A 13,993-nucleotide genomic window follows, 5' to 3' on the forward strand; every position below is an offset into this window, starting at 1 on the left:
CTAATGACCCTGTCAACCTTACCCACGTCTACCTAATGACCCTGTCGACCTAACCCAGGTCGACCTAATGACCCTGTCGACCTAACCCATGTCGACCTTAAGTCATGTTGACCTTCCTGTATGTCGACCTTAAGTTAGGTCAGGGTTGCCGACCCTCCCGGAATTCCCGGGAGTCTCCCGAAAATCGGGTCCCCCTCCCGGCCCCCCGGAAGGGTGGGCAACCCTGCAACCCTCTCAGAATCTGGGGGACACCCCTGAGCCCCCCGAATCGCGGCATGTAAATGCCGCAATCCGCGGGTCTCAATCGTGTCATTTTAGCCCCGCCCCCTCCATGGAGATCAGTCATTTCTCCTATTTCCCGTAATGGGGGTGGGGCTTGATAACGTCACAGTCAAGCCCCGTCCCCCGATCGGGTAAGGAAAGTCTCCTCTCCGGGCTTCTCCCGGAAAGAAGCATTTAAAAGTCGGCAACCCTGAGTTAGGTCGAACTAAATGCATGTCGACCTAATGCTTGTCGACCATCACGCTGGTGACCCAATGACCGTATACCGCTCCAACAGATTTCACATGCATACTATTCAAGGCAGTGACCACACATGCTCTCAGCTGCTGTAACTCAGTAGTTAATGAGCACAATGTTTACAGTAAATACTTTCTTGCCCTGTGTTTACAGTGTACTCATTTATTCCGCCTGACACTGTAAAGTAATCAGGTATTGTGTATATAAACAGTAAGAATATCACAAACTAATATATCTATTCGGCCTTACAAGGATATCAGGAGGTGCAACACAGAACCTATTTAGTAAAAATGGTGCCACACCTTGTAATAAGTACATGTATAGAACTAAACAATTCTATTTTAGGAAAAATATTTTGGTTAGCAGCACTTAGGGTGGGGGCAATCCAAAAAGGTGTAATACTGTAACTTTTTGGACAACATGGTCATAATAATAATAATAATAATAATAATAATAATAATAATAATAATAAACATTCATATTTGCAATGCTTAGTAAAAGAACATTATTATCATAGATATCATATTTAAATAATAAATACTGTATGAATATAGGGCCTTATTCAGATCTGAGCTCAGTACAAATTTGTTCGGAAAATAGCCAAAACCACGTGCACTGCAGGTGGGGCAGATGTAACCTGTGCAAAGAGAGTTACATTTGGGTGTGGTGTGCTGAAACTGAAATCTAAATTGCAGTTTAAAAATAATGCAGCCAGTATTTACCCTGCACAGAAACAAAATAACTCACCCAAATCTAACTCTATTTGCACAGTTTACATCTGCCCCACCTGCACTGCACATGGTTTTGCCCATTTTCCGAACAAATTTGTACTGAGCTCAGATCTGAATTAGGCCCATAGTCCAAAGTACTGTTTTAGATTTTGAGTAAAGAGTTAATGTTCTGTATTTCGTGTGTCTATGTTGTGTGTCTGATGCTTCCTCTGTTTATCCTTACAACATAAATGCTCTTATTCTAGTGTAACCCAAAACATTCCTAACATCAGGTTATTCTCTTTCAGGACATACAACTAGACACAGAGGCTATGAGGGAAGAAGTGTGATACATCTCATAAGGTTTGTAAACTCTATTATTTTTTATAGTGAAAAAATATAATTTCTTATTCAAAAAGATAAACTCTGTACACACGGAGTGATTTGGTCGCTGAGCGGTTTTGGCTTAATATTGCTCAGTGATCAGTGACCAGCAATGGTTGCTGATGACCGCAATGGTTGCTGATGACCAGCATCAGTGACCAGCAATGGTTGCTGATGAAAATGGAGATAATGCAGGCAAAAGCCGCTGATTGCAGGAGCAGCTCCTGTGAGCAGTGACTATATACCCAGCAATACTGGTTGAAATCGCCCCATGTGTACGAGGCTTAAGACCGAAGAAAACAACTAGGCTTGATTGTTTACAGAATATGTCAATGTAAATTAATTATTTTCTAGTATATTTAGAAAACATGTCCTATTTTAATATAGTAAGTTTGCTTGTATGTGCTATATTATGTGTACAATATTGTAGTTTCTGTTTTGTTATATTTTATATCTAAAAACTGGATTGATATTATCGTTTCTAGAACCAAGCATATCAGAATAATTTTACTTCTATTATTGCCCAATTGTTTTCAATACTAGTGTTAAATATAACTAATTGGATCAAGAAATGTCAAAACTATGGTTTAGTTGTAACTGACTACAGTACAGTATATAATGTATAATGCATACGCATCACAGTGACAAGCAGAACGAGGGCGGAGCCGGTGGAGCACAAGCTCCAGGCGCCGATTGATCACAGGGCGCCAGGAGCTGTGCACTGCCAGCCTGCCTGCCTCGCCCGCTCCCCGTTGTGTTGTGTGCCGCTGTCTGCCACTATTTTTAATTTAAGTCTCCTGCTGGACTGCGATGCTCGCCAATAAGTCCTCGCAGTCCAGCAACCAATCAGAAGCATTGGTGGCTGCTGGACTGCGAGCGTCTATTGCTTAGCTCCGCGGTCCAGTAGGAGCCTTGAATTCAAAATAGCAGTGGACAGCCGGAGCAGGGTTGGCCGCTGTCCTGCAGGCTGGCTTGTGATTTGTTGTGCGGGGATCAGGTGGGCGGCTCTGCAAACAGCAGAGAACGAAGTGCTCCCTGTAGCTCCTGTATCTTCTCGTTGCCTCTCTTTTCTTCAGGGGCCCACGTGATAGATAGGAGGTAAGAACATTAGCAGCCACTCAGCCCTCCACATTCCCCATGCTTCCTAACTGCTGTACATTCCTTAGCAGCAGCAGGGAGGGGGAGGACGGGGGACTGAGGAGAGACAGAGCACTGATCTCTCCCTCTACTTCTGCTGAAAACATATAGTACCTATATCGTAGGTGCAGCAGGCAAAAAGCCCAACTGCACCATATGATCCTTCAGGGGAGGGGAGGTGGCGAGGAGGGGGATGCGCGAAACATGCCCGTGCTCCGGTCAACGTGGCACCTACCTACACCACTGAGCAGAACAACAGTATAAGAGCCCACACATGCGAGAGAGCTTTATTTGTACACTGCAATTTAGATCCCTACTCAAATCTAACTCTCTCTGCACATGTTACATCTATCCCAACTGCAGTTCAACATGGTTTTGTCCAGGTCACAGGAGCGTAACTTCCAGAGGCAATGGAGTCGCCTGCCTCAGGGCTCCAAGCCCTGAAGGGGCATCTGCATGTACAGCAGCAGTACAGCACCCGTGCAGTTCACAGCAGAATCCAATGGAGCTGCTCTTCCAATGGGGCTGCTGTTGCAGAATTAATCAGCTCTATCCCAGGAACCCTGCTAACACCTGCAATAGGGGACAGGGCGGCTCCTGCCTGGTACCGCTCAGCCTGCACTATGGCTGGAGTATGATATACTGTAGGACCCGCCGATAAAAACTGATTCTGCATGGTGCAGACGGCTGAATTTCATGAGTCTGACCCTGACCCACCGGCTGTTGACACACAGTATAGCTGGAGCCCTGACAATTCACTGTGGGCTCCGGTCACTGTAGACCAACAAGGGGATAACATTCTGTAAGAAATGTGTCATTTGTGAAACACACACACACACACACCATAATACTACAGGCAAGTTAGGAGGGATTCTTATACTGTGTCTCTGCACCTAAAAAATTGCAAATGATGTTTTACTGCTCTGTCACAGTGAACAGTGACAGGAAGACAGGTGAGGTGAGTCACTGAGAGGTAGATGTATGAAGCAGTGATAAGGGAGGAAAAGTGATAAAGTGCCTGGTACTACCCCTGAGTTTTGTATGAAGGGGAGGAGAAGGATTACTGTGCAAGCTGCCAGAAACTGTAAGAGTGATGTGTTTGCAGTGTGTGAGCTGATTTAAGGCCCCCATACACTAGAATGTTTTTTTGGCCGATTGTCTGATTTCCGAACGATCGTCCGATATATCGGCCGATTTTTAACGCTAATTGACAATAATCGGCCGATTATTGTCGATTATCAGTAAAAATCGGCCGATAAATCGGACGGTCGGTCAGAAATCGGACAATCGGCAAAAAAATCGTTCTAGTGTGTGGGTGCCTTTAGTTAAACACTTGCCGATGATGGTATCGGGTGGTGTGGGGGTGGGAGGAGCGATGTGGGGAGTGGGACACCATGCTGAAGCTGCAGCATGGCCCTAATTAATGAGCTCCTCTTTCATCTGTAAGAGTATTCATTAATGACTACGGGGTTGAACGCACACACTAGACTAGATAGTAAAAGATATCACTCCCTAGGACCCTTTTGTGCAATATCTTCCTTTCCTGTATAGTGTGATGAGCTTTACTGTATATCAGTGGCATATTTATAATGGGTGCAGTGTGTGCAGTGCACAGAGCCCCTGAAACTGGGGAGACCCACACCATACCTTCTAAATGTCCCGATTTTCATTAGACAGTCCAGTTTTTCCACTCAATCCACTTGCGGTCAGCAGTGTTGGCAGTTAAGATAAGAAACCTTACCAGAGCCGCGGTGAGTAGACACTTTGTGCATGCACACAGCATCTATTCACGGAGACAGAGGGGATGGGGCCATGACCAGCAGCTCACAGAGTGCTGACCATGCCCCCATAGTGATGATAGCAGGGACTTGGCTTGTGATTGCGGCGTTGGCACAAAGCCATGCTTCCTTTCTGAGAGGCCACAACCCTTTTTGGTAGCATGCGGCTTCCACCGTGCACAGGCGTCCTGCTTCCCACACTTCAAATGTAGGGAGGTATGCCCACACTGCACCCGTTTCTTTAAAACTAACCCCTCTGGAGTGCCACGATGAAGGTAGCAGCGCTGCGCAAATCACTGCAAAAAAGTATTTTGCTCCAAAAGAAATATGGAAAACTCATGTTGACCTTGCCATGCTGACCTTCCAACCCTGTCACCCTTAAGCTGGCCATACATCAGAAAGATCGATCTTAAGATCGATTGCACTCATGATTGTGTACAATTTCCCTTGAAATCCCCGGCAGTCCTTGGTGGTTTTTGGACACACAATCTACACACAATCCATCATACAATCAGTCATACAATCCATCTGCTGCATGATTTTGTACACAAGATGTGCACACAATCTGCATACAATCCATCATACAATCAGTCATACAATCCATCTTATGATGGATTGTATGATTGTGTACACAAGATGTGCACACAATCTGCATACAATCCATCTTACAATCAATTGAGATTGTATGATTGGGTACAATATCTTTCTGATGTATGGCCAGCTTTAGCCATGTCGACCTATTTCATGCGTCAACCTAAGCTATGTTAGCCTTCAGTGGTCCACCCAATGCATGTCGACCTAATATGGGTCGAGCTAATGACCCATACCCGGTGGCACAGTGCCCTCACTTCGGAACAGTAGTAGGGTGGTATACAAGTGACATCACTATGCTCTAGTGTAAAATATAGGGATGTTAGATGCCAATGCGTTTTGTGACCTGTTATACCACTTTCACACTGCCTAAACATTAAAAAAAACGGTATTTTGAAATGGTATTTAAAACGGGTCTGAGCCTTCACATTGCAGTAGATTACCGTTTTAAATACCGTTTAAATACCATTCACATCAAACAAGAAATTGACGGTAGCCACTCGCGCTCAAAGAAAGATTGCTGCTGGGAAAAACCACAAAATGGGATACCAAACCTAAATAAATACACCATGAAACAGAAAAATGTGGATCTCCACAGCGCTATCTCCTGGATCTCCTCAGTCTCCCTTATTACAAGTTTCCAAGCAAGGGGGGAGGGGGGGGGGGGGGGAGAGGGATTCTCCAGCCGTGTAAAGATAAAATAAGATAACACAATTTTCTGAGTTAACACAATCTGGAACACTTCGGATCCCAGATTGACTCACCTAGTCAAACTAGGAAGCGTTTACGTAGCGGTATCTTTACAGGTTACTATGTGTAAAACATATACAGGTAGACTCACCAAGGGACAAATCCCTATTTTTTTCAAAAGGTATCTTTTTATTATTTTTATTCCATCCTCCACAAATGACCATAGCTACTTATTCCAGAAAAGCAGATTTATTCCTTAAAAACAGGACCTCCACCCTTTTAGCACGCTGAATACTCCTCTCCCACCCGGAATGAGAAAAGCAGAATCCAGACCGTCTTCAGATGACAACTTCCAGACGGATAGGGCTTAGGTCCAAAGTAAAAGAGTCCTTAAACACCAACGCGTTTTGAACTGACAAGTCCTTCCTCAGGGTGTAGAATACATCAGTTAACCCGTTTAATCCCCTGAACATGTTTCAAGGCAGAGCGCAGGGGCCAGCCTATCACAGGTCTGTAGTCTGTTGTTTTTACTAAATACCGTTTCAGAGCCATTCTCACTGCATAAGAAACTGCTCTGAAATGTGTAGGACTCTGCTTTTAAACTTTTTGAAATACCGGTTATCTTTAACAGGTAAATGAACTCTGGTGCTTTTCCACTGCAGCCTTAAACATTTTAAAATGGAAAAAAAACGGCAATATACCGTTTAACAAGTGCGGTGTGAAAGGGGTATTAGATACATTTAAAATGTGATTACATTGGTATTTTGCTGTTATGCAGCTCCCAGGAGCCCAACGTATATATATCTTTAACCTTTTAACAGTTAGTGGTGACAAAAACAAGTTTATCAGGGGTAAACATGACTTTGAGAAGGATATATTTATTTTAGTATACTGTGGGCCTTATTCTGGTTGGAGCGGCCGGGCCGTACGCGCACGTCCCGGGGTTTTTAATGATCTGCGCATGCGTACATTCGCTAATGCGCAGGCGCGAACACTCCACAACGCTTACGGACGGGTCTCTACGTGCGAAAAAACCTGTACGTGAGTGTACGGGCATTGGGGGCGGCATAGGGGCGTGATGAGGGGTGCGGCCGAAATAATGAGGGAAAATGGGCGTAAATATGGGCGTACACGGGGGTGTGCACCAAAAATGAGCGGTGCTACTACCGCACGATCGACTAAAGCACCGTTCATTTCGGACACAAAACAGGCGGCCGCCAACCGCCATCTCAAACCACCCCTACAGATACCGCATGTCAGCGTGCGCCTGGGTTAGCTAATTTACGCGGATTACTACCAAACACATACACCTGAATGTAATAAGCAATGCTGCAGTCTATTAAGTCCAAACCATGATTTCACTACCTGCAAGCCACACACATCACTCTAACACATTGGAAGCTTATCTTTCTATACTTCTCTACATTTAAAGGTTTGTTTAAATTGAGGTAAGAATCTTTGTAAGACCTGCTTATATATGCTAAGGTAGGTATTTGTTAAACAGTTATACACATTCACTACGTGCTTTCATAGACTTTACACAGTAGCACACTCAATCGACACAAGTCGACATGTGTCGACGTGTTCACTCTAATACAAACATAGGTTTTGTATTTATGATACAATAACATAAACCACATCTATCACCTACAAAGGATGTTTCAGCAATGTTTTAATCCCATGGCCACTATTTTGCACATTAATTAATTCAATCAATTAATTCATTTTCATAATTATAGTTGAAAGGCAACATTTGCAGGTCCATATATATGAAGGGTATGTCAGCGTACACGGACGTACGCTCACTCTCACGAGCGGTGACATAAGCTGACTTTTCTATTGAAAACAATAGGGACCCATCCGTGCAAGCTGGCGTACGCTCAGATCTCCGCAAGAAGGCGGTGGGAAGACGGACGAGAGACGTCCGTAAACGGCGGCGTACGCTCAGTTGTACGCCAGTTGTCTGAGTGTAAGGGCTGGCCCGTCCGTGTACGTTGGCGTACGCTCATTAGTACGCCACTCCCCTTCTACGTTGTTTATGCCTGTACGTATGCGGCAGAGTAGTGGGTGGACTTAACCCCAACGGCCGCGTACGGCTAGCTTACGGTAATTGCGAACGTACGCACGTTTGGCCGCTCCGATCAGAATAACCTCCTGTATGTAGTAAATGAATGACTCAATCTTGCTGATCTACAAGAGCAGAGCTAGGAAGAGATTGTTAGATCAACAAACACACTATTCGGTTCTTATAGAGTGTATACTTGTGTGGAGTGATTGTGTGCTCCAGTGCCCAATTTTCCCCTTGTAGATGCAACATAAACCATTTTAATTAATATTGTGTCACCAAAAGGGATTGAAATGGGCAATTGAATTCTGCCAAGATAGAGTCTTCTGATGAAAACATATCTTTATTGATTGTAGAAAAAGAAAATCATTCTTAAAATGAAATCCTGAGAAAAATCATATCCCTGAGAGAAAATTTGTGAGTGGCAGGCTAAGATTAACATCATAAAATTGAATTTGTGCTGCAAAGCTTTGATGTAATCAGCAGCTGGGAGATGGTATTGCCCTCACCGTGCTCTCTTTGATTGTCGGGAATTATTGTGTGGAATGAAATAAATGTTTCTTGTGTCATTTTTTGTCTGGAAACACAAAGCTGGGCTACAAGTTGATTTTTTTTTCTAAACCATAAAATTGGTTGTATTTCGTTTATCATTTGTGATCGTCCTGCTTTTCTCTAAGCTCTTGTAATAAGAGTTGAATACAATTTACTTTACATTGTCTCAAATGGTCTAAACACTAAAGATTGTACTATTGCCAGACAGCTTTTGTAACAGACTGTATTGTATATACAGTAACTGAGTACATCACACATTTTTCCCCATGTAGCACCATTGTAATGGCTTATTAGCTCTGGGAATACCCTGATTACTGAACATCCACGCTTCAACATGCAATAGACATTTATTTTAGCTTAGACATGGGCATGAGAAGCAAATTTAGAAATGGCCTTCTTTACCATTTTTGGAATTTTTTCTTAATAAATTATTCCCCATAGTATAAAACTACAGAAAAAGAGGGAAAATACTACGCTATAATCTGTAATTCTTCTCACGGGATGCAGTTTAAATCCCGGTGGTCAGGATCCCGGCATTCAAAATCCCGAAGCCGGAATCCCGAACGCCGAAATCCCGACACTTTCTCCCCCCGTGGGTGTCCATGACACCCTCGGAGGGAGAATGAATTAGTGTGCCGAGCGTAGCGAGGCAACGGGCCCGCTGCGTGGCGAGCCCGCAAGGGGGGGCGATCCACGTCCCCCATTGTCGGGATTTCGGCGTTCGGGATTCCGGCGTCGGGATTTTGAACGCCGGGATCCCGACCGCCGGCTTTTCATGCCGAATCCCTTCTCACATATTAGTCACTTTTAATAGTTTTTCCCTTTTAGCACTGGAGGCCACTATTTGGCATTCAATCAGAAGAATGTACAATATAAAAGAAAATATATTTTTTAATTCTAACTCATAAAAAATGAATAAAATAATCATACAACAAATAATACAAAATATACAACACAATTAGACAGCAAATAATACAAAAGGACATAAATGCCAATAAGGCTATCGATGTAAAAATGGAATTTTTCAGCAAAAATATCCCTGTGCAATCAGTATTGGTACTCAAATATTAGTAGTATGAGCAAGCATGATTCAGCAGAGTCACTGTGTAATAGAAAGCAGCAATTATAATTTCTTGTTAGTAAGGCAGAGTGACACAAAAGCATAGATAGGTTAATCCATATTGGTTAGTAGTGCATAAGTGGTCAATTCCATGGGATAACGGAGAGTTGTTATATTTACCACTCCTTTGTGTATCAGCAATGTTAGTTATTGAATAATGAACAGGGGGACACCCCTCTCACCAATGCGTCAGCTCAATTTTAGACTGATTACTCAGTTTCAGTTCAATGGTTTGGAGGTTGTTGGTGGTGGGGGGGTAACCGTCCAAAAACAGAAACACTGGTACCAGGTCTTTTCCCTAACACGTTTCAACCGCCTAAATGCTCAGCGGCTTCCTCAGAGAGCATGTGAGGCTCTGATTGAATGCCAAATAGTGACCTCTAGTGGTAAAAGGGAAAACTATTAAAGTGACTAATATGTGAGAAGAAATACAGATTATAGAAACATAGAAACATAGAATTTGACGGCAGATAAGAACCATATGGCCCATCTAGTCTGCCCCTTTTTTTACCCTTCAGGTAAACTCAACCCTTTTTAATCCTTATTTCTTTGTAAGGATATTCAAATGCCTATCCCAAGCATGTTTAAATTGTTCTACTGTCTTAGCCTCTACCACCTCTGATGGGAGGCTATTCCACTTATCCACTCCCGGTTCTTTGAAGTAATTCTTTCTAACATTTCCCCTGAACCTCCCTCCCTCCAGTTTCAGTGCATGTCCTCGTGTTTTATTACTTCCTTTCCTTTGAAGAAAATTTCCCTCCTGTACTATGTTAAAACCCTATATTTGAAGATTTCTATTATGTCCCCCCTTTCCCTTCTCTGCTCCAAACTATACATGTTAAGATCTTTTAGTCTATCCAGGTAAGTTTAGTGATGTAGACCATTTTAGTTCCCCTTCTTTGTACACTCTCCAATGTATTTATATCCATCTGAAGATATGGTCTCCAGCACTGGACACAGCATTCCAGATGAGGCCGTACTAATGACCTATAAAGTGGCATTATAGCACAGTATATTCTCTCTTTCTCTGTTTTTTCAATTTTATATATGTGGTGAAGTACCCACATTTTTACTGCAGCTTTTACCTGTAATTTGGGTACTTGTTTCCTAGCACGGCGCCCATCTAGTTGATTGTATGCCTTAAGTTTAAGGCACTTAAGGCATTCAATCAACGCGATGGACACGATTTTCTGTCAATTAACAGCTAATTTACCGGTGAAAGACAAAATCGGGTTGATCGCGTCCATCGCGGCCCCTAATAAGGGGCCGCGATGCGACCGACGCGATTAACGCGATTTTCCCATAGGGAACAATGTTAAATTATTTTTAAAGTGAAAATCGGGTTGATTGCGTCGGTCGCGGGCCATTATAATGCGATCAACGCGATCAACCCGATTTTACATAGGTGACAATGTGAAATGGGCCATTTCACATTGAATATGTTTAAAAAAGTATGTTTAATGCCCCCCCATTTTTAACGCCACCCCACTATTGACGCCAACCCGAAGCGTGGCGAGCGCAGCGAGCCCCGCGAGGGGACGCGGATACCTGTGAAGGTATCCGCGTCCCCTCGCGGGGCTCGCCACGCTTCGGGGTCGGTGGCTCGCTGCGCTCGCCACACTTTATAAAATCAACTCCACGCCGACGTGGATAGTAGGGGTACGAAAAGGTCGGAGGACGCGTACCGCCGCCCCTCGCAGGCTCGCAGCGCACACCATGCTTCGGGTTGGCATCAATAGTGGGGTGGCGTTAACAATGGGGGGGCATTTCAAACATGAGGGGGCTTTGGTATAAAAATGGGGGGTTTGGGGGCTTTTTACATTGAAATCAAGGTAAAATCGGGTCGATCGCGTCGATCGCATCGCATGCGATTTGGTTGGCATGCGATGGACGCGATTTTTCCGACCCGATGGATACAATCAAAATCGGTGGCGCCGTGCTAGGAAACAAGTACCGTAATTTGTCCATTTTTCTATTAATTATTTGTATTGATTTGGACACATCTATGCAGTACACCCACAAGCGCACAGCCACACCCCATCCCATTCTCCATAGTTACCAGATTTCAGTATAAAAATGGGGGGTTTTGGGGCTTTTTACATTGAAATCAAGGTAAAATCGGGTCTCAGGGACCATTTTACATTGATTCCAATGTAAAAATCGGGTCGATCGCGTCGATCGCATCACATGCGATTTGGTTGGCATGCGATGCGATCGACGCGATTTTTCCGACCCGATGGATACAATCAAAATCGGTGGCGCCGTGCTAGGAAACAAGTACCGTAATTTGTCCATTTTTCTATTAATTATTTGTATTGATTTGGACACATCTATACAGTACATCCACAAGCGCACAGCCACACCCCATCCCATTCCCCATAGTTACCAGATTTCAGTATAAAAATTGGGGGTTTTGGGGCTTTTTACATTGAAATCAAGGTAAAATCGGGTCTCAGGGACCATTTTACATTGATTCCAATGTAAAAATCGGGTCGATCGCGTCGATCGCATCACATGCGATTTGGTTGGCATGCGATGCGATCGACGCGATTTTTCCGACCCGATGGATACAATCAAAATCGGTGGCGCCGTGCTAGGAAACAAGTACCGTAATTTGTCCATTTTTCTATTAATTATTTGTATTGATTTGGACACATCTATACAGTACATCCACAAGTGCACAGCCACACCCCATCCCATTCCCCATAGTTACCAGATTTCAGTGTGTCATCAGGAATATCTCTTGCCCTGGCACTACTATTTGTCTGTCTTGCTATTCCTTTTCCCCACACCACAGCAGAGAGGCAGAGGTCTCATCACACAGGCCAAATGCCAGATGATAATTATGCAACATCTATGCTGTACTTATTTATAAGAACCCCACCAAGGATGATAGGAGGAGGCACTTCATTAAAAGGTTTAATTGGCAGTGTATTCTTGAATAGGATATAGTATATATCTAAATATCATATTATCACAATCATAGATACTGTAGAATAACATTCACTTTGTATTGCAACGTTTAACACATCGTAGATGACAATGACACATTTTAGTACACATGGTATCTATGCAAACAATCCTAAATACCTATTCAATGTTACTAGAGAATTGTTTTCTACAAACCTATTTACTATACTAAAATATCTGAGTATATCTCTAAAAATGGTACATATCAAGCTTAAGAATGTCCCTTTTTAGAACTGAATGTCTCTTTCTTAAATGTCATTGTCTAGGGCACTTATGGCATGTTAGATTTTCTTAAATGACTTGATTGGTGGTAATTCCAGCCATGTTTGAATCTCTGTTTATGCGAAGGCTGCTAAATTGTACAAGAAAATAAAATGTCTTTCCCTAAATAATACCATTGCAGCACTGTATAGCATACCAAATAGATACTTAGGTATAGCAAAATGGTTTACTCTCGCTAACTTGGCAGATCCAGCTTCTCCTAAGCAGAAGGTTACAGCATACATTGGAACTACCTATTAAACATGCTTGGGATAGGCATATAAATATCCTTACAAAGAAATAAGGATTAAAAAGGGTTAAGATTAACTGAAGAATAAAAAAGGGGCAGACTAGATGGGCCCAATGGTTCTTATCTGCCGTCAAATTCTAGGTTTCTATGTTTCCTGTGACACTGCAAGTTCCTGTCTATCCTTTGTTTCACTGTTTTCAACAATAACTTCTCTTATACACAGGTTCCTACGCCTCCAAAATCATAGACTTTTCTAATCCTCCTCCTCTCCTTTAATGGGAAATTCTATAACTGCTCATGCTCTGGTGCCTTGTGGGGGCTGTAGTTCTCTGTAGTCATGAACCTTGCAGTTAATACAATGGTCCACATTGGAATGCAGTTAAAATTTGACTTCACAGAATGCAGGGTAACAAAAAACAACAATAGAGGTTGGGATGCCAGCGGTTAGAATAGGAAAGCCGGCTTCCTGCTGGAGGGAATCCCAACAGGAGTCTGGTAAGCATACTTTCCTGCACCTTCCTATCCCTAACTCTCCCCCATAGTCTAATCCAACCCCGTGAAGCCCAACCCGAACAATCCTTGATACTGCCTAATAATGCTATTCTACCACCTATAATACCCAACAGCCTCCACCTTCTAAGTGCCAAACCCTAACCCTCCCACCCCGCAGCCTAACTCTAACCTTAATCCTAACACACCCGCATACTTACGATTGGGATGCCAGCATTCTGGATTCCGGCAGTTGGGATACTGGCTCCAGTATCCTCTTTGATGTTGGCATTCGTTCACTGGTCTTCTGGCCACTGATTGTGGTTCATCAGTATTCTGAATGCCGGCATCCCTACCTGGGCTGCCATCAGAAATTGTGGTGTCAAATGTAATTGAAACATGGAGGACCCCTTGCAGAAATGTTACCTCCTTGAAAGTAATTATGTAAACAGCATCTAGAACCATCATCCAAAGTAA

At 43.3% G+C, this 13,993-nt stretch overlaps 1 protein-coding gene across 3 annotated transcripts in view; it reads left to right on the forward strand.

Annotated features, from left to right (window-relative positions):
- The first annotated feature begins 1,533 nt into the window (after positions 1–1,533).
- Positions 1,534–13,993, forward strand: part of WDR72 (WD repeat domain 72) — a 311,593-nt gene continuing 299,133 nt past the window's right edge. For 2 of the 3 annotated variants that reach the window (XM_083183885.1, XM_083183884.1), the window contains exon 1: positions 1,535–1,592. The gene's annotated coding sequence lies outside the window, so the exon portion shown is untranslated. Of the gene's footprint in view, positions 1,593–13,993 lie in introns of all 3 variants that reach the window. The other variant, XM_083183882.1, reaches the window with a different exon arrangement.

This window comes from Crinia signifera, chromosome 4 (assembly GCF_055691185.1).
Source record: "Crinia signifera chromosome 4, ASM5569118v1, whole genome shotgun sequence".
Taxonomy (NCBI): Eukaryota; Metazoa; Chordata; class Amphibia; order Anura; family Myobatrachidae; genus Crinia; species Crinia signifera.